Source organism: Dromiciops gliroides, chromosome 3 (assembly GCF_019393635.1).
Source record: "Dromiciops gliroides isolate mDroGli1 chromosome 3, mDroGli1.pri, whole genome shotgun sequence".
NCBI lineage: Eukaryota > Metazoa > Chordata > Mammalia > Microbiotheria > Microbiotheriidae > Dromiciops > Dromiciops gliroides.
In genome coordinates, this window is record NC_057863.1 from 497,974,405 (window position 1) to 498,001,984 (window position 27,580).

General features: G+C 42.0%; 1 protein-coding gene and 1 long non-coding RNA gene across 8 annotated transcripts in view; one reads left to right on the forward strand and one right to left on the reverse strand.

Annotated features, from left to right (window-relative positions):
* Positions 1-866: 866 nt before the first annotated feature.
* Positions 867-27,041, reverse strand: LOC122746778. Of its 2 annotated transcripts, none has more exons than XR_006355571.1 (4): positions 26,904-27,041; positions 20,918-20,987; positions 3,062-3,254; positions 867-896 (listed from the first exon to the last, which is right to left on the reverse strand). It is a non-coding gene; the product is annotated as an uncharacterized LOC122746778 (long non-coding RNA). The 2 variants fall into 2 exon arrangements; XR_006355570.1 differs by having other exon boundaries at positions 20,918-20,990; positions 26,904-27,009.
* Positions 26,790-27,580, forward strand: part of ZBTB44 (zinc finger and BTB domain containing 44) — a 71,151-nt gene continuing 70,360 nt past the window's right edge. For all 6 annotated transcript variants that reach the window (XM_043992719.1, XM_043992721.1, XM_043992722.1 and 3 more), the window contains exon 1: positions 26,790-27,172. The gene's annotated coding sequence lies outside the window, so the exon portion shown is untranslated. The remainder of the gene's footprint in view (positions 27,173-27,580) is intronic.

Here is a 27,580-nt window from a genome sequence, read left to right on the forward strand (position 1 = left end):
AGACTCATCTTCCTGAGTTCAAATCCAGCCTCAGGTATTTTTTTGTTTGTTTGTTTGTTTTGCGGGCAATGGGGGTTAAGAGACTTGCCCAGGGTCACACAGCTAGTAAGTGTCAAGTCTCAGGTATTTTCTAGCTGTATAACCCTGGGCAAGTTACTTAGCCCTGTTTGCCTCAGTTTTCACATCTGTAAAATGAACTGTAGAAGAATATGGCAAACCACCCCAATATCTGTGCCTAGAAAACTCCAAATGGGGTCACAAAGAGTCAGACATAACTGCACAACATGTTTCACTCTATACCATGTAAGCTCTGTGAGCCATAAAGCAATGCATTGTTTTCTTGTTTCAGTTCTTAAACCAATTTCAAATAAAATGTTTCAAAATTTTCAAACCTATCTGCTGATTTCCTTCTCATTTTTGGGGTCTTTTTTATATATTAACAATACTGGCAGTTATTCTTTTCTTCCCCATAAAAGTATTTTATTATTTGCCAGTGACATGTAGAGATGGTTTGCAACATTTGTTTTTATAAGATTTCTAGTTTCAATTTTTTCTCCCTCCTTCTCTTCCCTCCCCCCTCCCCAAGACAGAGAGCAATGCAATATAGGTTATAAATGTACAATCACATTAAACATAGTTCTGCATTAGTCATACTGCGCAAGAAGAATCAGAGCAAAAAGGAAAAACAAAACAAAAAATAGAGATAGTATGGTTTAATCTGAATCTAGATTCCATAGTTCTTTCTTTTTTCTGGATTTGAAGAGCATTTTCCATCATGAATCCCCTGGATCTATCTTGGACCATTGCATTGCTGAGAAGAGTCAAGTCCATCACAGTTGATCAACACACAATGTTGTTGATACTGTGTACAACATTCTCCTGGTTCAGCAGTTATTCTTAGAAAAAAAAAGTACAATTTATAATGAGTTTTAAGAATCTCTTATTACTGAAAAGTTTCCCAAATCTGTTATTTTATTTCTCCTTCCCTGAAATTTCTAGCAGAAAAAAATCTCAGAAGCTGAAGTTCTTATTTGAACACAGGAGGGGAGGGCAGCTAGGTGGTACAGTGGATAGAGCACTGGCCCTGGAGTCAGGAGGACCTGAGTTCAAATCCAGCCTCAGACACTTGACACTCACTAGCTGTGTGGCCCTGGGCAAGTCACTTAACCCCAATTGCCTCACCAAAAAAAAAAAAAATACAGGAGGGGAAAGAGAAAAGATCCTATTATAAGGTAGGCCTAGGAGAAAAACCTAGGTGGCATCTGGTTATGTAACTCTAAGAAAATGTGGGGGGCGGCTAGGTGGTACAGTGGATAAAGCACCGGCCCTGGATTCAGGAGTACCTGAGTTCAAATCCAGCCTCAGACACTTGACACTTACAAAAAAAAAATGTTAAGAAAAAAAGAAAATGTGAAGAACAGAGCTCGAGGGACAATCTTTGGGGTCTGTAGAAGAAAAAGAAAGGGATAAACAGGAAAATACCTAGAAATGAAAAGTATCCCACTTAAGTAACCAAATTTTAGAGTTGGAAGGACCCTACCTTTCTTCCTGTTTTATATATGAAGAACTGGACACCCAGAGAAGTAAAAGGTCTTGTCCAAGCTCACAAAGTCAGGTAGAGGCAGAGGTGGCACCACAATCGTCTAGTCCATGGCTTCTGATTTACTCCAGTTCCTTTTCAGCACCCTACAGTTCCTTTCTAGTTGAGTATAAGGAACAATGCGGGGGACAAGGTCTTTGGGGACATTGCAGTTGTTTTGGGTATAGTGAAGGTATGAAATGGAATGGGGAGCCTCTTTGGATATCATTAGAGACTTGAAGAGCTGTGGCAGCAGTGAGCCCATGTTTCTTACTGATATACTCTTCTACTGGGCTATTGTTTTGTTTTTGTTTTTGTTTTTTTTTGCAGGGCAATGGGGGTTAAGTGACTTGCCCAGGGTCACACAGCTAGTAAGTGTCAAGTGTCTGAGGCCGGATTTGAACTCAGGTACTCCTGAATCCAGGGCCGGTGCTTTATCCACTGCGCCACCTAGCCTCCCCTCTACTGGGCTATTGTTAAAGACCCTGACAAGAGCTGGAAACTATTCCCAAGTAGATAGCAAAAACAAGCCCCTCCCAGCATGTAACAGCAGCTGTCCCATGATGTCAGGCAGGGACAGCTCCTGATACAATTTACCACCTGGACTTAACCTCATTTCATAGCTTCATCTGTCCTCTACTGTCATCCAGCAGGCTCAGGGATTTCTGAGTTCCTCAATAATAAAGTGTTTTCCTCTCCAACCAAGTTCATTTAAAATGGGGCCAGTCTCATATCAATTTCTAGGTACTTTATAGTGTGTAGTTATTTTGCTCCTGTGATTCTCCATCAATGGACGAATGTCACTAGTGCATGTGCTAATGTCTACAAACCCTTGTCTTCAGTGCCAATGCTTGGCCAAACTGCAAACCAGATGAAATTTATCTTAAGTGCCCTTCATTTCTCCCTCTTAAAGTTCATCTCTTGCCTGCTTGTACCACACTACCCAGCTGATGTTCAGTAACCCCCTGGCTGCCCAGAGCCCTTCACTATGGCACCAAAAGCATTCTTTGTGATCTATTACCAATTCTTCACTTTGTCCCATCAGAGCCTGTCCTTAGCTAACCACAGTTAGAAAGGACCAATAAAATATAGTTTACTATAAAACATTTATGTGTTATTTATCTCTACTGGAGTACTTGCACTGACTCCAAAGAATCTTTCCACTTCTAAATCCGTGATCCTATGATTATCATGGAATTTCAGACATCAAAAGCAGACCTGTGAAAGAAGTATTTTAGGGCAGGGCAGTCTTTCCTAATGCCCTAAAAATCACACCACTCATGTGCCTAACTAATAGCAATAAGTAAATAAGTAAAATAAAAAGTACTGCATACAATGCTTTATGGCTCCTAATTTTGTAACACATTTGATACTCATGGCACGGTAAGTAGTTCAAATCAGCTGCTTCCCTTAAACCTAAAAAAAGACAATGTGCAATTGTATTAATTTCTAGTAAGGGAATACATTCTCTGAGTTACTCACCAGGTGGTACTCAACTTGAGCCACCAGTCCAGTAGTAAGCAGTGTCATCAGAGTGTGGGGGATGCATGTGTGGGATGACCTTCCTTTAAAAAAATGTAATATCCCCACTGGCCACCAGAGGACACTCAGCCTAAAGATGCCTAGATGGTTCACCCCACCTTCAGGTCTCAGACTAAGCAGGTTTAGAATTGAGCTAGGGAAGAAAATGGAGTATTATTCAGAATGTAAAAATATGTAATCTATGGTGAAGAAACAGCTCTAGAGACTTCTAACTCTCCTCTCTCTGGTCATGATTCCCCTCACATCTACTGAACTCAGATACTTAATATACAATGATCATATAGTATATTGAACATAACAAAAACAGAAAGAAAATAGGTTAAATGCTCCTATATGGAACCATCTGCCTAAAACCATCTTATAAACCTCCTCCCACTTGCCCTCCTAGATTTCAGACAGGAAGGTAAAATTCCCAAATCCAGTATGGAAAGGAATAAGACAGGACTTCGTGTGTATCCAGACCCCACTTCTGGATAATAGACAATGGCAATGAAAAGCAGAAGGGGAAGAACATTCATTGGGAACAGGAAGAGAACAGAAGGGAAAGAACATCCCCATCTCAGCTCACCCATCTACCCAGAATCGTGATAGTCGGCAGTCTTGGCACTCAGGATACCCTCTTGCCCTGGCTTATACTTCCAATACTAGCCCCAGACTCAAAAGCTCCTCATTGGCCCTGGTCTCCATCAGTCACAATCACCACAGGATGGGCTATGATAGCCAGTCTCTTTTGTCTGGTCTATGTCATGGAATATGAGCAGTCCCAATCCAACAGCAGCTGCTTCTTGCCTACAGATACCCTCAGGGTTGTCAGAAAGTCAAACTAGCAGAAGAAAGGAAAAGCAGCCAATCCTGGAGTCCAAGGAACAGATTCCATGCCCCTTTATCCTGTCTTATGGCTTCTTGCCTGTCATGAGCTAGAAAGCAAATTCACAAAAAGAAAAGGGGGGGGGAGGCAATTTAGACTAGCATCTCATACCATTTACCACAATATATTTCAAATAATATTCCTATAAGAAAGTCACATTATTAAAAATAAAATAAAAAAGAAAGAAAGAAAATGGAAGGCTATATTAGCACTCCCTGGGGAGAAGGGCAGTCTCTCCTGCATGACAAGATCATTGGAAATTGCTTTGTCAGTCCCTCTCTCCCCAAATCACCATCACCCCAGTTGCAGAGGAAAATAATAATTTAGGCAGATAAAAAATCAAAGTTTGAGTATCAGTTATAATGCCTTATGTACATGTCCATTCAGTGACACATTTAGTCAGTCAATACGCACTGGGGATACAAAGAAAGGCAAAAGACAGTCCCTGACCTCAAAGAGTTCACAGTCTAATGGAAGAAGTCAATACATAAAAAGAAAATTTTAAAAAGGAGGGAAAGAAGGGGCAGCTAGGTGGCTCAGTGGATAGAGCACCAGCCCTGGATTCAGGAGGACCTGAGTTCAAATCCAGTCTCAGACACTTGACACTTGCTAGCTGTGTTACCCTGTGCAAGTCACTTAACCCTCATTGCCCTGCAAAAAAAAAGGGGGGGGCGGGACAAAAAGGAGGGAAAGAGAGGATACCAGGCAGGAGCAAAATAAAGTCCTACTGCCTCATGGAAAGGTGTCTATTTATCACCCTGTACAATCAGAGGAAGGGAGGAGCACTAAGGGCAGAGGATACCAAGGAGGTATGAGTTTCCAGAGTTGAGGAGATCATGCAGCATGATGGATTTCTGGAAACCATGACAAGTCTGGGAGAATAGCCAGTTGAGAAATGAGATGACTGCCCTCAGTGCCCTCCTTAATTGGAATATCTGGGAGGAGCTCTCATTTATTAAGAGCCTCTCCTCTGACACTACCACCACTCTAATACAGGCCTTCATCATCTCACACCTTGATTACTATAATAGCCTGCCGGGTGGGTCTGCCTGCCTCAAGTCTCTCCTCACTCCAATCCATCCCTCTTTAGCTGCTAAAGTGATTTTCCTAAAATGCAGGTCTAACCATGTTATACACACCCCACCTTCACCCCCATTCAACAAACTCCAGAGGTTCCCTTACTGCCTCCAAGAGCAAATATGAAATGCTGTTTGACATTCAAAGACCTTCATAAATAACCTAGCCTACTCTTAGCTGTCCAGTGTTCTTACACCTTACTCCACATTATATGCATTTTCAGCTCCCAAGACCCCCATCCACCCTTCTCTAAAGCTGTTCTAGGAGCATCTCAACCTCCCCTATCCCCCTACCCTATTTTCCCCATAATAGATAGATAGATAGATAGATAGATAGATAGATAGATAGATAGATAGATAGATAGATAATCTTGTCACTGGACCTAGATGGCCCTGAGGAGAGAGTAAGGTTGGTGACTTTACATAGCCCTCCCTCACTTAAAACTCCAATTCACTGCAAGTTATGACATCATCCTGATATCATGGTCCTCTTCAAGAATGAAGGACAGGGCAGCTGGGTGGCCCAGTGGATAAAGCACCAGCCCTAAATTCAGGAGGACCTGAGTTCAAATATGGCCTCAGACACTTGACACTTACTAGCTGTGTGACCCTGGGCAAGTCACTTAACCCCAATTGCCTCACAAAAAAAAAAAATTTGAAGGACAAACAACAAAATCCTACCTTTTACAGGAAACCTTTCCTAATACTTCTTAATTCCAGTGATTTCCCCCCTTTTGATTATTTATCCTGTATATATATATATATATATATATATATATATATATATATATGTGTGTGTGTGTGTGCGTGTGTGTATACACATATATATACATATACATACATATATGTATATTTGTTGGTATGTTTTCTCCCTTGTTAGATTGCAAGCTCCTTGAAGGCAAGGACTATCTTTTGTTTCTTTTTACAGCTCCAAAACTTACCACAATGTGTGGCATATAGTAGGCACTTAATAAATGTTTATTGAATTCAGGTGAATTTTCAAATGAGGAAAGAAAGGTTAAGGGACTTGACCAAGATCACACAGATAGTGATAGAGGTTAAATTCAGATCTTCTGACTTCTTTCTCAAGCTAGCCCTGTTAGCTATGTGGACTGGTTGTGATTCAGCATGACCACAATGGAAAGAAGAGGCTTTCCTAACTGGTTTCATTTTATAGCAAACAAAAGAATTCTTAGATCTAGAGCTATTTTTCTAGGCTCTCTTTAGAAATGTCTCCTTCCTCAAACTTTTTCTAACCCTTTATCTTTGTCTTCTGTGAAGTATGATATTCAATTTTCGTTTCAGGGTATAGCAGAACAAGTACTATGCTTTGAAGCCAGAAGTTGTTTCAGTGTTTCAGTCCAACTCTTTATGACCCCTTTTGGGATTTTCTTGGCAAAGATACTGGAGTAGTTTGCCATTTTCATCTCCAGCTCATTTTACAGATGAAGAAACTGAGGCAGGGGCAGCTAGGTGGCACAGTGGATAGAGCACCGGCCCTGGATTCAGGAGTACCTGAGTTCAAATTCGGCCTCAGACACTTAACACTTACTAGCTGTATGACCCTAGGCAAGTCACTTAGCCCCAATTGCCTCACCAAAAAAAAAAAAAAATTGCCTAATGCAAGTCTTTCCTATTGCTGAACAAATTCATTAATCTGGTCTACTTTAATTCCTTATTTTTCTTATTCCTGGATTAACTATTTCTTCCTACAATACAAACTAGACTTTTCTCTCTTCTACCACTAATGACATGGATTCATTATTCTGGAAAGTTTGGCTCCATCTAAAGTCCCTAAGGTACTGGGTCAGATCATCTGAAGAGGAAAAGTTAAGGTCTATTTGATTTATAGTATCCCCTCTCAGAACCTCCATAAAAGATGCTCAGTTGGTAATTTACTCCCACAATTAACCTCACATCTAGGCTCTAGATCTTCTCTATATCTTATTTGGAATGGATGTAAATATGGCAATAGCATTACATTTCACTTCAGTAATCTAAATGAACAGAAATTCCTGGAGGGCAGGAACTGTTTCTTTTCTTTTTCTTTCTTTTTCTTTTCTTCTTTTTTTTTTTTTGGCTGGGCAATGAGGGTTAAGTGATTTGCCCAGGGTCACACAGCTATTCTTTTCTCTTTCTTCCTTCCTTCCTTCCTTCCTTCCTTCCTTCCTTCCTTCCTTCCTTCCTTTCTTCTTTCTTCCTTTCTCTCTCTTTCTTTTTTGTCTTTGTATCAGTGCCCAACACAGTGCTTAACACATAATAGGTGCTTAATAAATGCTTGTTGCTTGCTTGATTAAATTAATTGATTCCTTTATTCAGCATAGCATTTGAGTGCTATGAAAAAATGGGTAGTTGTCTCCTCTCAAGGATATAACAAATCAATCATACTCCTCCTGACCTGTTTGTAGGACAAAGGTCTCAGATCCCCTCCTCCCCCTCAGGCTAACAAAATCACATGGTTCAAGGAGCCCTGGTCTCAATAAGGTCCACTCAGGAGTTGTGTCCATAAAAGGAAATATAAGGTTCATCCCTGAGTTATGCCCATACAAGGAAGAAGGGTGGGAATACTGCATTAGTAGATAGTAGATAATGCAAAGAATTAATTGTTATTTGAGGTTTTTATGCCTCAGCATGCACTAGCCTGGGGCTCCGAAAACCGAATGGTGCTCCACCCACTGGTTGTAGCTGTTGCCATGGCGCTGGCACCTCATGTCATCACCACTCACCAACATGGGCCTGGCAAAATTATAATGATTGGAAGCCTAGTGAGGGAAGTCATGTGACTGTCAGAGCGGCCATCCCATTGGCTGGGGCTGTGTGGGGTGTTTCTAGGTTTGGGGGAAGAGAATTGGGCATTCTAGGTGGAAGCTGGAAAGCGACAGGAGTTCTGCTGCGTATTTTCAGCTAATTCCTGGGTGGTGGTATTTTTTCAAGTATTATAATTTCCCTTTCCCCATTTTATTTCCTTTCCCTTAATCCTACTGATCCTGTTTGTGGTTTTTTTTTTAAGTTCGTTCTTGTTAAAATAAATCTTGTTCTGTTTTGAGGGAGGCTACCGGTCTCCTTCCTTGCCCCAATATTGCGGCGAGCCGCTTAGCTAGGATTCCCCAATTAAAAATTGGTCCCCACAATTGTAACCCTTGAGTAATTGGACCAATGATGAAAAAGGGGAGGGTCCATTCGCATTAGGGACTAGGGTATAAAAAGGGGCTGCGAGCCCCCTTTCTTTGCACCCACTAGCTGCACACTAGGGTCCCTCCTTTTCATGAGAAGGAAATAAAAAGACCCTTTGTCACATTGCTACTGAGTTCCTGAGAATTATTGAGAAGAGGATTGTTTTTCCCCTCACAAGTGCCTACTATGAGCAATGCACGGTGTAAGGGGCTAAAATTCTAGCTAGTCTGTCTAAAATATCTAATGAGTGGTCGCCAATAAATTATAAGCTTTAGCAAGAGTTAGATTTTTAAGCATTTATTAAGGAGAATAAGAATTTGGTAAAGAGAGAAAGGCCTAGATTCATCTATTTATCTCGGGGAGTTACAGTTCTCCTGCTAGGCTCTCCACAAGATTCCTCACGAAAAAGAGTGAGAGTGCCAGCCTCGCCCCCTCTTCCTCTCACAAGCAAACTTCACTTCCTGACACCAAGGAAAAACCACATGTCTTGCCTTCAGGTGCCTTCTCCTCATGGAGAAGCTTTCCTATAGTAAGTCTCCAGCAGGTGGCATCATTCCAATCATTACAACAGTGCAGAGCACTAGAGGGTTTACAAAGATGAGTAAATCACAGATTGTATATTCCCTCAAGGAGTTTATAATCCAGTAGGACATATGGCATACACCATAAATATGACGCAAACATAACACTGGTTCTCATAATACAAAATAAGAGTATGATAAGTAAATGAGAGGTATAAATAAACAATGCAAGAGGAAAAAGGAATGATGGATGGAGTAAGTTCCTAGAAGAGAAAAGAGATCAAACCAAAGGCAAAAATGAAAAGCAGCAGAGGAAAATATCATCTCCTGTCATAGGAGGAAAGAAGGATAAATGAAAGGATTGTTATGGGCCCATAGCACCCCAGAAGTTCTCTGGGGCACATCAAAGAACCTTCTCTTTGAGAAACTAAACCAGAGGAAAGACACGCCTAGAGAGATAAATGGAACTAGATCTAGGGGCAGCTAGATGGTACAGTGGATAGAGTACCAGCCCTGGAGGCAGGAGTACCTGAGTTCAAATCCGGCCTCAGACACCTGACACTTACTAGCTGTGTGACCCTGGGCAAGTCACTTAACCCCAATTGCCTCACTAAAAAAAAAAGAAAAAGAAAAAAAAAATGGAACCAGATCTGACTGAGCTAGGACTCCCACCCTTCATTCTAGTCTCCCTCAACCCTGGGGAGATAAGATTAGGTGTGGCTACTTCCTTTGTACCCAACTCCTCCAGCTACCACCAGTGGGGGATGGTCCTCCCTCACTAAAGGAACTTTCCACAGTCAGGTGGTCACCTCCATCAGTCCTCTATAAAAGTACCTGCCAGTCTCCTGCTCGAGGAGATTGGTATCTCAGAGCCACTCTCTCTGTGCCATGCCTTTCTCCCCATGAGAAGTCCAAAGATTTCTCTCTTGGTTTCCTTTCCCTAGCACCCTAAATAAACTATTATTTTATTCTAATTGGTTTTGTGTGCAAGAGGGTGTAATTATTTAAAGAAGAATTCCTAAGAACCCCTACCCCAAACCCCCATCTATTCTCCCCATAACAGGCAGCTGTCCATGGACAGAATAGCAGAAATTTGTCTAGAACTTTCTGTCACCCAGTAACTGGTTCCTTCTTACCACTGAGTCCCTTCTTTCTCTCTTTTCTGCTAGGTGTTAGCTGATAATGAGCTCTTTTTCTTTCTTTTGTTTTGTTTTGTTTTGCTGGGCAATGAGGGTTAAGTGACTTGCCCAGGGTCACACAGCTAGTTAAGTGTCAAGTGTCTGAGGGCAGATTTGAACTCAGGTCCTCCTGACTCCGAGGCCAGTGCTTTATTCACTGCACCATCTAGCTGCCCCACCCCCATAATGAGCTCTTTACAGCCTTAATACAAATTAGTCCCCTCTATGAATAGTCCAGCCAAGTTGGACTAGATTAGAGTCTACCCCAAACTGGTCTTCTTATTGTTCCTCCTGCCTTTCTAGCTTGTCACAGGTTGTCTCCAACCATGATACGCATTCCCTCCTCACCTCAACCTCTTAGAATAACTAATTTTCTTCAAAATTCAATTCATATGCCACCTTCTTCAGGAAGACTTTACTGATTCCCTAAATTGCTGGTACCTTCCTCAACAAAACAAAACAAAACAAAACCCTACCTTCTATCCATTTTGTATATACTTATATATGAACATGTTGTCTCATGTATGAACAAACTGGACACCAAAACAAAATAAGCTTCTTAAAGATAAGGAGGGTCACTTATATCTTTGTATCCCCAATGCCTAGCATACTGCCTGGAACACATAATGAACATTTGCTGATTGAAGGTCTCCTGTTTCCTAAGAGCATTTGTATTTTAGTGGGAACACATAAACTGGAAAAGCTTTCTAAAATTAAAGGAATGAGTTTCTGATGGAGGAATTTCAGGCACAGTGACTGAATGATAATGAGTGGGGGGGCAGAGTTGGGGTGAATATATCAATGCAAGGTAGGTTTCTAGGCATTCCTCAGTAATGTAGTGGAAAGAGGACTGATTTGGAGTAAGAGGACCTGAGTTCAAATTCAGACTCTGTGATATACTTATTACCTGTGTAAGGCACTTATTAAATGATAATTGACTGGGGCAGCTAGATGGCACAGTGGTTAAAGCACCGGCCCTGAATTCAGGAGTACCTGAGTTAAAATATGACCTCAGACACCTGACACTTACTAGCTGTGTGACCCTGGGCAAGTCACTTAACCCCCATTGCCTGCAAAAAAAAAAAAAAAGGAAAGAAATGATAATTGATTGAAAATATATGACTGAGCTCAATCAATAATGGTGATAGGAATGGTGTGTCTGCCTCAGTTGGCAGGATACATTATTCAAGTCCTGGGGGTTTCTCCCCCCCCCTCCACTATTTCTTCCTTTTTCTTGCTGAGTTAACAGTTAACCAGTAGAGCATTTCTCACAGAGAAGAACAAACTACATAATCCAAGCCCTAAAAGCTTATTCCCTCTCTCCAAAATTTCCCTTCCTTTTCCCTGCTGAGTCAACAGAGGTTTTCTAAAGTTAGAGAACAAAAGATTGTAAAATCCGAGGGTCTAGTGCTCCGTGGTGGGGGCAGCAGCGTCACATCTTAGGGGGTGGTGTCTACATATTTATAAGTGTCATGAAGAATGTGAACCCAGATGAGGGAGGGACCTTGTTAGATCTAGGATAAAAGGGAGAATTTCACTGGGACAAATTGCAGCACTCATCTCAGGGTGTCTGCCGGTTCTTGCAAGACCGAGAATAGATGGCCTTCCTGCTTTGCACCAGATTGGGGGGGGGGTGTTCTGCCTCAGTTTACCTGTTTCTTACAATGGTAATCATCAATAACATTTATGAAGCACCTACTATTTGCCAAGCATTGTGCTAAGTGCTAGGGATGACACCATTTGGTGGTGGTGCTGGGGGGGGAGGGTAACGAAAATGAGTGAAGTGCCAGAGAAGCCAAGGAAGTTCAAATTGAGTGCAGCCAGGTGAGAAATGGGATTGTAGGTCTTGCCTCCTTCCTTAAAATGGAGGTTGAGGAGTTCATGGCTCCACCTTCCAATCAGAGGGGTAGAGTGCACTTGACAGGTATGAATATCAAGGCTGAGAATACCAAGATAGGTTTCCCAATGATGAATTTACCAGCAGTATCATTTAACTTCTCTGCATCTCAATTTCCTTTGTCTATAAAATGATGGAGCTAGAACAGATGAGTAGGACAGCTAGGTAGTGCAGTGGATAGAGCCCTGTGTCTGGAGCCAGGAGGACTCATCTTTCTGAGTTCAATTCTGACCTCAGACACTTTCCAGCTGTGTAACCCTGGGCAAGTCACTTAACCCCATTTGCCTCAGTTTCCTCACCTGTCAAATAAGCTGGAAAAGGAAATGACAGACCACTCCAATATCTTTACCAAGAAAACTTCAAATGAGGCCATGAAGAGTAGGATGTAACTAAAAAAGAAGAGGAGAAAGTATAGCAGACCTGAGAGTTAGGCTAGACTTTAATTGAAATGTGCATCTGACACTACCTGTGTAGCCCTGGGTAAATCACTTCTCTGCTCTTCAGTTTCCTATTTATAAAACAGGCATACTTCAACCACTCGTATTTCACAAGACTGCTGTGAGGGAAGCACTAAAAAAATGTGAGCTTTACTGTTACTGTTGTCCCTAATCATAATGTGGGGCTTTTTCTATAGCTCCTTGCCTTTTCCATTTAAATTTTGTCTCCCAAACCATTTTATGTTGTCTCTTTTCTAAAGCTGAAACAAAACTTCCTGCCTACAATTTGAATTACTCTGAATGGATCCCTTGGAATCATTCCCACTGATTTAATAATTAAAGTTTCCATCATAGAATCTCTATGGGAACATTTACTTATTTTACTTGTGTATTAGATTATTGTGACACAAAAGTCTTTGGGTAGAGATAGTTAAGTGCCTGGGCAAAGAAAGACATATGTATTGTAGTGGCCCAAAGACAGGTCACAACAAGCCTGGGAGGAAGAGTAGAGGCAGGAGAAATGAAAGAAACAGTGCCCTACTCCATGCCAAGTACAAACAAGACAGGACAGACCCAAAACTCACAGTCATTGCCGCCCCTCCTCCCCAAACCCCCACACCCCACCTCCGACTATATGTACAAAGTACATATTAAGGGCCCAACAAATACTGGTTGATTACTTGACTAAGTTAGAAATAGAGAATAGGAAGACAGGACTAAAGGGTAAAGAAGATAAATAGTAGATGTGTGCTTTAAAACTGCAATGGGGAAAAAGAGAAAGAATGCAGTGAAAGGATAATTAAGAAAGAAAAGCTGGGGAGGAAGCAAAGAGAATTCTTTAGTTTTACCTTTATTTTTATTCTGGGTCACTGCCATCTGCTGTGAATTGCAAAATCTCTGGGGGAAAGAAATTTTGTCTGCATTTCAATTAGCACAGTGCTATGCATACTACTAATAATAACTAGTATTTGTATATTTATTGCTTTTACTACTACTACTTTGGTGCTTTACTGCATATTAAAAGGGAAGAAATGGAAGTGCAAAGAAGTTAAATGACTTGCCAGGATCACATAGCTAATGTGTCTTGGAAAAGATTTGAACTCAGGTCTTCCTGACTCCAAGTCCACCACACTATCCACTGCCATCTAGTTGCCCCTACAATTGATGGACAATTCAATTCAATTCAACAAATATTTACTGAGAACATATCTGCTAGGCTGAAGCAGATAGTTACAAGTCCTTGCCCTCAAGGAGCTTATAATCTAATAGGAGAAACATTCAAGTAGCTATTATATTGAGAGATCTAAGGTTTGCAAAAGCCTTTACATATGTTATCTCATTTGATCCTCACAACAACCCTTCTTATCCCCATTTTAAAGTTGAGGAAAACAAGACACAAAGCAAATGTCTTGATGTAGGAGGCAAAAACGGGGTTAACAGAAAAAACCTATGACCCGAGCTGATTTAGATCTGAGTTCTAAGAGGGTTTCAGACACCAGTTAATGGATAACTTGAGATCTTGGGCTCTCATCAAAGACAGGGCCTAGATTCTTGTTAACTGGTACCTTGAGGTCTGGCTTCTATTAATTACCCCACATTAATCACCACCCACAACAAAAACATAAAGAAACAGGTCATAGAGACCCTAATTACAACAAAAATGCAAAGAGACAGATCACAGAGACCCTAGCTGAATACCCCCAAATCAGGCCTAGGAATAAGAAAGAGATCAAAAACACCAAGACACTCTGACCTTGGCAAGTTGAGGTATGCTTTTTATGAACATGTGCAGAAAAGCTCAGATTTGTCCCCAGATTCACCTTATGACACGTAAACGCCCAAAACACACCTCCACAGAAAAAGGTACCCACCTCTGGGGTTGGCTTAGGACCCCAGGAACTCCAAATTAGGATAAACCCTCCCCTGCACCTTCCTAAAGTCGAGATTATTATAATGAGACTGATAATCAATTTATCTATACTATAAATATAACTATCTTTTCTTTCCCTATTCAAGAGATACCTTTCCATATTTCTTTTTCTGGTTCTCTCCCTGTGGTCAACAGTCTTTCAATAAAACTAGGGAAACTGCGTCACTGAGTCTTGTAATTCTTTTGGGACGACTCACAATTGATCTGCTCACCCTAATTCCATCCGACATCAGTCTGGGGAAGTATTTGAACTGAGGTTTCCAGACTCCAGGATCTGTTTTCTCCACTGCACGACCTAGCTGTCCCAAAAAGACTGAGCAACTTCTAAGGATCCATACATTTATCAATATAGATATTCCCTCCACTGGCACAGATTATAACTCATCCTATGCAAGTTTCATCCAAACTCTCCAAAGGGTCTTCCCCTGGATTTCTTCATGTTTCATGGGTGGGAGTACAACATGTAGGCTACCCATTAGTTATCCTTCACTCTGGATACAAGATACAGCTTCTTTTTCTTAATCACTTATTTCCCTGATCCAACTAAATCCAACAAGGCGCAGGGCTCGATGCTGGGGACCCAAAGCAAAAGCCAAAAAAATTGTCCTTACCCTCCTGGAACTAAAGTTCTACTGGAGGGATGTGGTCTGGATACAGTAAGCATAGCCAGCAACTAGGAATCAGTGAAGGCCCCTCAGAAAGGTAGTTTCCTGATTTCAAGTGATCCTTAGCAATATGCTATACATTATTTACACCCTTTAGGGGTTTTGTTTGTTTGTTTTCGGGGCAATGAGGGTTAAGTGACTTTCCCAAGGTCACACAGCTAGTAAGTGTCAAGTGTCTGAAGGCACATTTGAACTCAGGTACTTCTGAATCCAAGGCCTGTGCTTTATCCACTGTGCAACCTACCTGCCCCTATGGTTTCTTTTCTTAAAGGTTCATTTGCATTAAGTAGTTAGTAGTTTCTGTGCCCAACTTCTGGAGCAGTCTTTTGGTTTTCTTTTGTTCTGTTACCCCATAAAAACCCTGTCCTCGGTTTCCATCTTTGGGTATTCCTAGCTTCTGGCTTTGCAATACCACAAGGTATGGTTCCTCTGCCCCAGTTAAAGACCTTATTTTCTCCTATGTTGATTGTTTCCTTAATTTACAGGTTAACAATGCTTGTATGAGGGGCAGCTAGGTGGCGCAGTGGATAGAGCACCAGCCCTAGAGTCAGGAGTACCTGAGTTCAAATCCAGCCTCAGACACTTAACACTTACTAGCTGTGTGACCCTGGGCAAGTCACTTAACCCCAATTGCCTCACTAAAAAAAAAAATGCTTATATGAAACAAATTTGAAATGTAAAGATTTACAAAGAGTTAAAAATGAGGGGCTAAAGAAGAATCCATTAAACTTCAGGTGAACTCAAAAAATCAGGGGTAGCAAAGTATGATTTCTGACCAGTCTATGGTAAAGCAAAACTGTTAAGCAGGGAAACTACATTATGTATAGAGGCATCACAGATGAGTGGTATCAAACTCAAATAGAAACTGAGGCCACTAATGCATACATGAAGATCCCTGGAGGCCACACATTGATGGAGTTTTTAAATGTAATTATTATCTATGTTTTAATATATTCTCATTAATTTTGTTAAATATTTCCTATGAGAAAAATGACTCCTGCTCAATAATTCTCTGGAACTCAGCAGCAGTGATATGTCAAAGACTTATTGTCACTGTCCCAAGAATGGGCAGCCTAGTGTATAGTTGGTGGGTGCAAAGAATGGAGGCTCACAGGCCCCATTTAAAACCCTAGTCCCCAGTGCAAGTGGACCCTCCCTTTTCTCATCTTAGCCAACGGGAGAGGTGATACAGGGACAATTCTTCAATTCCTCCCTTATATGGACACAGCTCAGGAGCCGACCTAATTGAGACCAGCTCAAGGTTTTCTTGAACCATGTGGGGGGAAGGAGGGGAGGAGAAGGAAACCTTTTTCCTCAAACAGGTTCCAAGGAGTGTAATTTGAATGGTGACTATTACATTCTTATTGAGAGGAGACCAATCCCCATTTCCTCACATTTCCCAATTACATTTTAATCTTAGGAGTGTTGTGGGCTCCATGCTGCCTGAGGGTCATGTGTTTGACACTTCTGCCACTGATAATAAATCAATTTCAATACTTAATATGTACTAAAAAGCATTGCACCTAAATACTTAAAATAAAAGCTAGGGGCAGCTAGGTGGTACAGTGGATAGAGCACCGTCTTTGAATTCAGGAGGACCTGAGTTCAAATCCGGGCTCAGACACTTGACACTTACTAGCTATGTGACCCTGGGCAAGTCACTTAACCCCCACTGCCCCACAAAACAAACAAACAAAAAAACAACAAAAAAAGAAAAGCTAATCAGATTTCAAGGAGAAATAGTAAAGCTATAACAGTGCAAGACTTCTAGATATATCTATCTAACAACAAAGAAGGTAGGGACCTAAATGAAACTTTTTTAAAATTAGAGGTGATAAATCTCTAGGAGTCACGAAGTAGAAAGAAGTTTATATATTTCTCACCCACACATGACACCTATGCAAAAACTGACCATATGCTAAGGTGTAAAAGCCTCAGAAAAAAAATCAGAAAAGCAGAAGTATCAAACATATCTTGTACTGACCACAATGCAATAAAAATAAACTTAATAAAGGGTCTTTGAAGAATGAATTGAAATATAATTATGGAGTAAATAGCTTAATCCTAAAGAATTGCTAAGTGAAAGAATAAATCATAGAAAAACAAAAAAACTATCATCAAAGAAAATGACTACTATGAGATAATATACCAATATAATAAAAATAGCAATGCTACTTAAATTAATTTACTTACTCAGTGCCATACCAATGAAACTAGCAAAAATCCTTTTTATGCAGGTAGTGAAAATAATGAAATTCCCTTGGAGGAACAAAAGGTCAAGAATATCAAGGGAAATGGCGCGGAAAGTGGAAAAGAAGACCTACTAGTACCAGATCTCAAACTATATTACAAAGCAGTAATCTTCATAACCATTTCATATTGGCTAAAAAATAGAGCTGGATTAGTGGAACAGATTAGGTATTGTGAGAAAATAATAGGGTATGGGGACCACCCAAAGGTCATCCCCCCCCAAGGGACTGATTGGATTGGGGGCAGCTAGGTGGCACAATGGATAGAGCACTGGCCCTGGATTCAGGAAGACCTGAGTTCAAATTCAGCTTCAGACACTTCACTTAACTAGCTGTGACCTTGGGCAAGTCACTTAACCCCAATTGCCTCACCAAAAAAAAAAAAAAATTCATTGGATTGACTAACTTCAATGATTAATTCACTTAAAGTTAAGTCAATTAAAACCACACCTGCCTGGCCCTCAAGAGGATGTGTTCTCAGAGGGCGTGAACTCTAACCTCAAAAAATCAGGACCAACCTCAAATCCAGTAATCTAATAAATTTGGTTGATGCTAGTGTTATGGGCCCATAACACCCCAGAAGTTCTCTGGGGCACATCAAAGAACCTTCTTGAGAAACTAAACCAGAGGACTAACATGCCTACAGAGAGAAGTGGAACCAGAACAGACTGAGCTAGCTCCAGGACCCCCACCCTTCATTCTAGTCTCCCTCAACCCTGGGGAGATAAGATTAGGTGTGGCTGCTGCCTTTGTGTCCTAAGGAAAGAGATGGCTTGAGAGATCTGCAGCCACCCCTCACCCAACTCCTCCAGCCACCACCAGTGGGGGATGGTCCTCCCTCACTAAGGAAACTTGCCACAGTCAGATAATCATCCCCATCAGTCCTCTATAAAAGTGATATAGATTGCATAACTACTTCAACCCTCTATTATATAAAGGAGGGAATGTAATGGAATTTATTAATTTGATCATTGACAATGCTATGCTAAGGTTTAGTAAAAATCCAGCAATTAAAACAATTAAAGAAGAGAATCCAGCTTTCCAGACCAGAGTCCAGAATCCAGTTTTCCAGATCAGAGTCCAGAGTTCAGAGCCCAGTTTTCCAGACCAGAATCCAGTTTCCTCCTGATGACATCTTACCACTTCAAGAAAACAAGAGAACTCAGAAACTTTATATGAACAGTTTTGTTTTGTTAGTTTTTGTTATCTCCTTCTGTTATTATATACCATCTGTAACAGGTACTCTCTGCAGAGGCCCGACCTCTACAAGACCAATGTCAAAGCATCACGTTCATGAGAGACTGCCCCTCTGGACAAAACTTTTCTCTCTCCCTTTTTCTATATTGATATTAACATATTATTAGCTAGCATAGGATATTATTTTTGGCTGTTTCATTGAGCAAACTCATTTGTTTTTCAAAAGGGAGGTCCTTCAAAAGCCACTTCAGTAGCATGCGCTCAACTCTCAAATGATTCAGCTAAAACTTCCGTTTTTTTACCACATTCCCCCGCTTTGTTTCATTTGAAAGTTCGGCCTCTCTGACTTTTCAGCTTAGCCGTGGTGGCGCATGCATTTGGTGTTTAGTGCTGGTTCTCGGCCTGGCAGGCACTTTGGGATTCGGTGAGTTTTATAAAGGAATATAGACTAAGTTTAGATCTAAGATTATTCATTTGTATATCTACTTTCCTATTTCCCTAATTGGTATCACCTTTTGTTGTATAATTAATTCCCAAACAATAAAAACTAATCCCTCACTGATTAAAGCTCAGAGGCGGGGGCAGCTAGGTAGCACAGTGGATAAAGTACTGGCCCTCAATTCAGGAGTACCTGAGTTCAAATCTGGCCTCAGACACTTGACACTTATTAGCTATGTGACCCTGGGCAAGTCACTTAACCCCCACTGCCTTGCAAAAAAAAAAAAAGCTCAGAGGCTTCTTTTTCTTAGTGGTCTGGGAGATATATAAGGGAAAAGTTAAAAGGGGGAGTTTAATGGTCGTATATCCAATTTTAAATCTCACAAGGGAAAGCTTTGTATCAGATTTCTCTAATAAGATTTCATTTCCAAGATTTAGAAAGAACTGAATCAAATTTATAAGAATAAAAGCTATCCCTCAATTGAAGTTAGCAAAAGAAATGAACAGGCAATCTTTCTTTCTTTCTTCCTTTCTTCCTTTCTTCCTTTCTTTCTTTCTTTCTTTCTTTCTTTCTTTCTTTCTTTCTTTCTTTCTTTCTTTCTTTCTTTCTTTCTTTCTTTCTTTCTTTCTTTCTAGTGAGGCAATTGGAGTTAAGTGACTTGCCCAGTGTCACACAGCTAGTAAGTGTTAAGTGTCTGAGGCCGGATTTGAACTCAGGTACTCCTGACTCTAGGGCTGGCGCTCTATCCACTGTGCCACCTAGCTGCCCCCAGCTATTTTTTAAGAAAAAAATCCAAGCTATCAGTAGCCATATGAAAATTCTTTCAAAATCACTAAGAATTAGAAAAATAAAAATTAAAGGAACTCTGAGGATCTACCTCACATCTAGCAGAATGGCAAAGCTGACAAAAAAAAATTACAAATGTTGGAGAAGCTTCAGGAAAACAGGCACATTAATACATTGTTGGAATTGTGAATTGGTCCAACTACTCTGCAAAGCAATTTGAAACTATATCCCAAAAGTTACTAAAATGTGAATTCCCTTTGACCTAGCAATATACTACTAGGCCTATATCCCAAAGAAGTCAAAGAAAGAGGAAAAATATCTATATGTATAAAAAAAAATATTTGTAGCAGCTCTTTTAGAAATTAAGGGGGTACCAATCAATTGGGGAATGACTTAAAATATTGTAGTATATAAATTTATGTAATACTATTGTGCTATAAAACATGATGAAAAAGATGATTTCAGAGAAACATGAGACGACTTGTATGAACTGACATAAAATGATGTGAACAGAACCAGAACAATTTATGGAATAACAATGTTGTACAGGCATACCTCAGAGATATTACAGGTTGGGTTCCAGACCACCACAATAAAGTAAATATAGCAATAAAGCAAGTCACAAATTTTTTGTTCCCCAGGGCATATAAAAGTTATGTTTACACTATACTGTAGTCTATTAAGTATGTAATTGTATTATGTCTAAGAAAAGTACATACTGTAACAATTGGAATGATGCCACCTGCTAGAGAGTTACTGTAGGAAAGCTCCACCATGAAAAGGCATCTGAGGGCAAGCCATGTGGTCAAGTTCCTTGGCGTCAGGAAGTGACGTTTGCTTTGAGGGTACTGTCTATCAAAGCTACCAGCCAATCAACTTGAGAAGCCTCCCATTTCTGGGAGGAGAACACAAAGTAGGAAGCGACCCTGGCAGAGGGTTTACTTCCTCTTTGGGCTTGGTGGCAGGACTTTAGGTGGGAGGTTAGGAAGGTTAGGATTTCCATGCTATAAGCAATCTGTTCTCAATCTTTCTTTCTCTTTACTATCTTATATCTTTTAATTAACCCTTAAAAACCTAAACTCTTGGTGAATTTATCAGTGATTTTAGCCAGTTTCCCCCCGAAACTGGGGGGGACAGATTAGAACCCACATTTAGATTTTTAAGCAACACAATACCTTCATTTAAAAATACTCCTGGGGGCAGCTAGATGGCGCAGTGGATAAAACACCGGCCCTGGATTCAGGAGTACCTGAGTTCAAAGCTGGCTTTGGACACTTGACATTTACTAGCTATGTGACCCTGGGCAAGTCACTTAACCCTCACTGCCCTGCAAAAAAACCCCAAAACAAAAAATAAAAATCCTCATAAAAAATGCTAACCATCATCTGAGCCTTCAGTGAAGAGTTGTATTCTTTTTGCTGGTAGAGGGTCTTGCCTTGATATTGATGGCTGCTGAGAAAAAAGAAAAGAAAAGAAAGAGAGGAGGATTATTGAAGTATCTCTTTTTAGAATTCAGGGAAAAAAAACAGACATAAGGTCAGAAAGACACACAGACAAGCAGGACAACTTTGAAAGCTATAGGTTGGATTCATTCTATTTTGTTAGGTTACAATGAACCTATGTGGAGAAAATACTTTAAAATAATAGTTTCTTGAAAAGAGGAATTTATGAGGGGAAAAAAATCCTCTTCTCAATAATTCTCAGAAACTCAACAGGGATGTGACAAAGGCTTTTTATTTCCTTCTCATGAGGAGGCACCCTAGTGTGCAGCTAGTGGGTGCAAAGAAAGGGGACTTGCAGGCCCTGTTTTACACCCTAGTCCCTAACTCAAATGGACCCTCCCCTTTTTCATTACTGGTCAGATTACTCAAGGGTTACAATCTACAGGCAAAAACTAGCTAATCTGAATGCAGTATTCCCACCCTTCTTCCTTGTATAGGCATAACTCAGGACTGGACCTTATATTTTCTTTTATGGACACAACTCCTGAGTGGACCTTATTGAGACCAGGGCTCCTTGAACCATGTGATTTTGTTAACCTGAGGGGGAGGAGGGGATCTGAGACCTTTGTCCTATAAACAGGTCAGGAGGAGTATGACTGACTGTTATATCCACATTGAGAGGAGACAACTACCCATTTTCTCACTCTCTATATATAGTCAATTTGCTTGAGACTAAGGAAACAGATTTTATATAGTCAGGACTATTCAGTTATCTTATACTGTTCTAAAAATAAAGCTTATAGAATCAGAAGAACTTATTGGCAGTACCATTTATAACACATAGAATAACAAGACCTTGTACATAACACCACCTACAGCACACAGAATAATAAGAATTTATATATAATACCCTTCCAAAAATGTACTTTGTTCTATTGTGTTTCCAAAAGCATATGACTACTGTTAACTCTTTATCAGGGTTCTCTTACAACTTAAAATTTAAAGCAAACTGCACATAATAGAGAACTGCAGTTTTATGGACAATCCTCTTTTTTCTGTTCTACTATGTATATGGAAATGTCTGTTTTATTTGGCATTTCTTCCCAATAACATTTTTAAAAAATAAGTATGTATTAAGTGCTTACTATTGTGCTAAATGCTGATGACTCAGAGAGGCAAAAAAAAAAGAATGGACTGTGATGCCTTTAAGTACATGGGACTAAATTTTGCATTTTGTATTACTATGCTCTCTCATAGTCTAATGTCTACTTAAAGAGTCAACTAATTTAAATTCAACAGTTTACTAAGCACTCTTCAGTAGCTCTAATGCTCCTTTCCATCTACTCTATAATGTGTTTGGTTCATACATTCTTATTCACAGATTAAATTAAAATTTAGGCTTCTGGAGGGAAGGAAAGGGACTGTTCTTTGCCTTACTTTATACCCCTAATACTTAGGACAGCACCTCGAATATATTAAGTGCTTAATAAATATTTGTAAATTGATATTCTTCTACCAATATGATGCTGTGGAACATAGAAACTACTTTTTCAAAGAATGACATTGAGTACCAGTCAAAGGGTATTAGAGAGTCTTAAGCAGGCAGCAACACACTACAAAATAGGAACATGGTCACACAATTCATCTTTTATTTTGTACATACTAAGTCTCTGATACTGACATGAAGGACAGATGCAAAGATTTAGGAGTCATGGGCCAATCTCTCTTATTAACAGAGCTGGTCATTGAATTGATGAGACTACCACCAATATAGTGATAGACAAAAGTACTCAATATTGCACAGTCATAGAATCCTAGAGTTGAAAGTGAGAACTACAAAATTTACTGAGAACTGATTCCCCACCCAGTCCCCTTTTCCCAGACAAATGAATTGCCTGGGGCTGACCAATCTTTGTCATTTCCAGACTTTTGATTACTTATGGATCTCCCCCAAACAAACTATCCCCTCCCAAAGATTCCCAAGCTTACTTCCCAGACTTTAGGTTATTATGTAAAAAGACTAATTTACATTAAATAGTTCCGGTCAGTGAGAAACTTACTTTTCCCAAGGGCAGTTTCATAGCTCCCTCTATTCTGTAACCCCATAAAAACCCGGTCCTCTGTTCCTGCCTTTGGGTATTCCTAGATTCCGCACTTTGTGATACCTTGAACTATACTTCCTCTGCCCCATTAAAGACCTTATTTTCTCCTATATTGATTGTTTCCTTAATTTCCAGGTTAACAAAAGAGACCTTGGCTTCCAACTAATCTGACATAAATGAAAGGAATCCCATTACAATATCCCCAACTATGAGGTGTCTTGAAGAACACAAAATCTACCCCTTTTTGGACAGCTCTAGACCCAGTTTGAACTGCAATTTCCACCCCAGTGTTCCTGGTACAGCCCTCTGGGGCCAAACAGCACACATTTACTACCTCCTCGACAGGATAAGTCCTTCCAATACATGAAGGTAACTATCTTGTCTACCCTAGTGTCATGGGGTGCAGAGCACCTCAGAAGTTCCCTGGGCACATCAAGGAATCTTCTCCTTGAGAAAGTAAACCAGAGGACAGATACGCCTAGAGAGATAAGTGGAACCAAATCCGACTGAGTTAGCTTCGATCTCCACCCTTCGTTCTGATCTCCCTTACCCTGGGGAGATAAATTTGGGTGTGGCTTCAGCCTTCTTGTCCCGCAGAGATCCTAGCCACCCCTCACCCAATTCCTCTAGTCACTACCAGTGGGGGATGGTCCTCCCTCACTAAAGGAACTTTCCACAGGCAGATGGTCCACCCCCATCAACCCCCTATAAAAGTACCTGCCAGTCTCCTGCTCAAGGAGATTGGTACCTCAGAGCCACTGCTTTGCTCCATACCTATCTCCCCATGAGAAGTCCAAGGATTTCTTTCATGGTTTCCCTTCCCTCCCCTCTTCCCTTCCCTTGCCCCTAAATAAATTATCATCTTATTCTAACTGCTTTTGTGTGCATTAGGGTGTAATTCTTTAAAGAGGAATTCCTAAGAACCCCTACCCCTACCCCTGTACCCCATTTTCCCCATATCACTAGGTCTTCTCCAGACCAAATATCCCTAAGTTCTTCAACCTTTCCTCATATGATGTGGATTCAAGGCTCTTCACTCTCCACATGATTCTTTGAACACTCTCCAGCTTAGTTAATTGTGACACCAGATGAGGTCTGACAAAGGTTGAATACAGAGGGACTATCACCTCCTTATTCCCAGAAACTATTCCCCCACCCACCCAATACCATCCAAGATTACATTAACTCTTTTGGCTGCTGCATCACACTGCTGACTAGTATTTGGCTTTAGTGCATTAAAACCCTTAGTTGTTTTTTTCAGAACTGCTGTCTCACCATCTCATACTTGTGAATTTTTTTTGTGTGTCCAAGTGTGCATGACTTTACATTTGTACCTACAGAATTTCATCTTATTGGATTCTGCTCAATGATCCTGAATCAAGATCATTCTGGATCCTGACTGTCATTCGTTGTATTAGGTCTGTGTTATCAGTCAATAAACATTTATTTAGCTCCAAAGAAGTGTTTGGCACTGGAGATACAAAAAGAGGCAAAAGGCATTCCCTGCCCTCAAGGAGTTTACAATCTAATGTCACCTACAGATTTGGAGTGTACACCATCTAAGGCTTTATCTAAATTAATGATAAAAATGCTAAACAGCAAGCTAAGCACTGGAGAGTGATGGACCCATGTAACTGAACCACTACTAACTACTCTTTTAATCCTGGCCATCTAACCAGTTCTGAATCCATCTGATTATGGATTTCTCCCCTTCTCCATAAGAACAGTATAAGATATTTCCTGAAAAGTTTTACTAAAATCTAGGTAAATTACATCACAATACCTTCTAGTTTAGTCATTCTGTGGAAAAAGAAAGTGTTAAATGTTAAGGAATGGTAAAAGTACTGCTGAGGCACACATTCTTCAGAAGAAGGTAGATTATTGATAACAGATGGACAGGCTGAGTTATACTAAAAGAACCAGGGGAAATATCCCAGGCTGCTGGCTGTATATCTTTTTTGGAGAATTTATGGGAAAGAATTGCCCAGGATAGGAACTCCAAAGCTACTTGGAGAGGGAAGAAATCAGGGGTCCACCAGACCGCCCAAGGAAGTTTGCCAAGTGCCTACAGCAGTTAAGATCAGATGATCCAGGGCCAGCTAGGTGGCCCAGTGAATAAAGCACCGGCCCTGGAGTCAGGAGGACCTGAGTTCAAATTTGACCTCAGACACTTAACACGGAGTTGGCTGTGTGACCCTGGGCAAGTCACTTAACCCCAATTGCCTCACACACAAAAAAAAGAAAGGGGAAAAAAAAAGATCAGATGATCTGTGAGAGCATCAACCCAAATATTTTCAAGATTAAAACAACAACAATTCACAATGACACAAAGCCCTTTTAGCGAAGAATCATCTGAGGCTCTTCCTGAAGAACAGCAGCCAAAGATGTGCAGTTTATGGAAGGAACTCCAACCGCACCTCGCTCTGAAACTAAGGAGGTGTCCTCTCTAGTATGAGTTCAGGGGAAAGTTATAACATGTTTAAAACAACAAGGGAGGGAGGAAAGGACGGAGGGAGGGAGGGAGGAAGGGAGGAAGGGAGGAAGGAAGGAAAGGAAGGAAGGCCCTGCCCTCAATGAGCTTACTGAGTAAGCTACCGAGTAGTTTGTTTGGAATTCAAAGGCAGGGTCGGGGAATACAATGCACAATGACCCTGGGTCTGGAGGGGTGCAAACAAAAATTAAAGGTATCATTTCTCTTTTGTCATTTGGGAACAGCACATCCTGCTAATTTACAGTAGTGTCAAGCAAGAAATACCAGAAACTGTGTTGGAGGAACCCTTGCAAAGCCCAGCAATATGCTAAGGGAAACTTTGGCTCCGGGGTGTACTCCAATGCTAGAGCCTACCTCGCGGGGCACTTGACACCTGACTAAGAGGGTAGGGTATTCAGAACACCAGAACGTCCAGAAGGGAAGTCTACCTCGCTTGGCAGCTCCGAAGATCGGTAAGAAATCTCCCCGTAGAAAATATCTTCTTTTCACTTGTAATGGAGTCAAGCTTGCATTTGGTCGCGGGAAATCCCTCCTTGGGTCATCTCAAATTAAAAACTGGGACTCCCTCCCGGTTGTCGGGCCCGGTTAGATCATGTTTGTATGTGTAAATACCTTCCCCAGGGTGCACAATCAGTAAATACGTGAAAGTACACATTCATCTATATAGTGCAACTGTAAGTGTGCTTCCGATACGACTACGCTGAGGCGTTAATTTCACGTGTTTCTCCCGAGGCACGGAGAAGTTAACTAGCGTGCACAAGGTCACGCTAAAGTTAGTAAGTGTCAGAGCCAGGAGTCTAACTCCGTGCTCTCGAGTCCAGTATTTGACCGCAAGGAGCTGGGGGAGCCAGCTCGCCTTTCTAGCCTACTGTTGACCAGTTTTCGGCTTTGGAGAGCAAGCAGACCCAAGCATACGCCTGCGCGCTCCCTCCCGCCCCGCCCTCCAGCGGGCTCCTCCCAGCCCCTCCACCTCTACCACTCTTCCCCGGCCCAGTCGCCTGCGCAAGGCATTGTGGGACACAAACAAAGTGCCCCCCAAACAGGCTGGAGTGAGCGGAGCCGCGACAGCGGCGGCGGCGCCCGGGCCCCGCACGCGCCGCGACCGCCTCCCCCCTCCCCCTAACCTCCCCCTCCCCCTTCCCCTCATTCCTTCCCCCCCTTCCCCCTCCCCACCCCGCCGGGAGAACGCGAGCCGCCTCCACGCTCCCCCAACCGCCAACCGCCCCCCAACGGCCGCCAGCGCGAGCGCGCCGCCGCGGCTCCCCCCAATCCCTCTCCCGCCGCCGCCGCCGTCGTGAGGGGGTGGCTCGCTCGCCGCCTTTCCGCCCACCTCCGAGACAGCTCGGCCGCCGCCGCCATGCCCGAGCCGCAGGCTCTTCACGGGCCTAGGCGCGGCGGCCCGAGATAGGGTCCCCTCCGCTGCCGCCCGGGGGAGGAGAGAGGGAGAGCAAGCCAACCGTGCGCTCCGCCCCCTCCCCCTGGGGCTGTCGCTGCCGCCGCCGCCGCCTCCGTCGGGCGGGGAGGAGGAGGAGGAGGAGGAAGGAGGAGGAGGACCAGGCCGCCGGGCCCCAGCACCGTCGTCATCACCGTCCTCCACAGGTAACGGGGAGGCCACGGGAGGGCAGCGTCGCCGCAGCCCCATTGGTGTGGGAGGGAGAGCGCGAAGACCCCACCACTGTCTCTCCGACCCCCTCGAGGGACCAGACAGCACCCCACCCCCCGCCTGCCTGCCTCCCCGGGCGCTAGAGGAAAGGAAACCCCATGCCTTCCCATGCCCGTCTGTGGGGCGACCTGGACCGTCGCTGGGATTCCCCCCCCCACCCCCATGACATCTAGTCACACATCGAGGTAAAGTCTCCAGCCCCCTTCTATCCTGGAAAAATCCTCTCTTTTTTGGGGGCGGGGAGGAAAGCATCCCATTCTTTTCCCTTTATAGACAACATCTTTTTGGCATTGGGAGAGCAGGCGTCCCGTCTTACCTGTATCGGGAGGACTTGGACCAGAGGA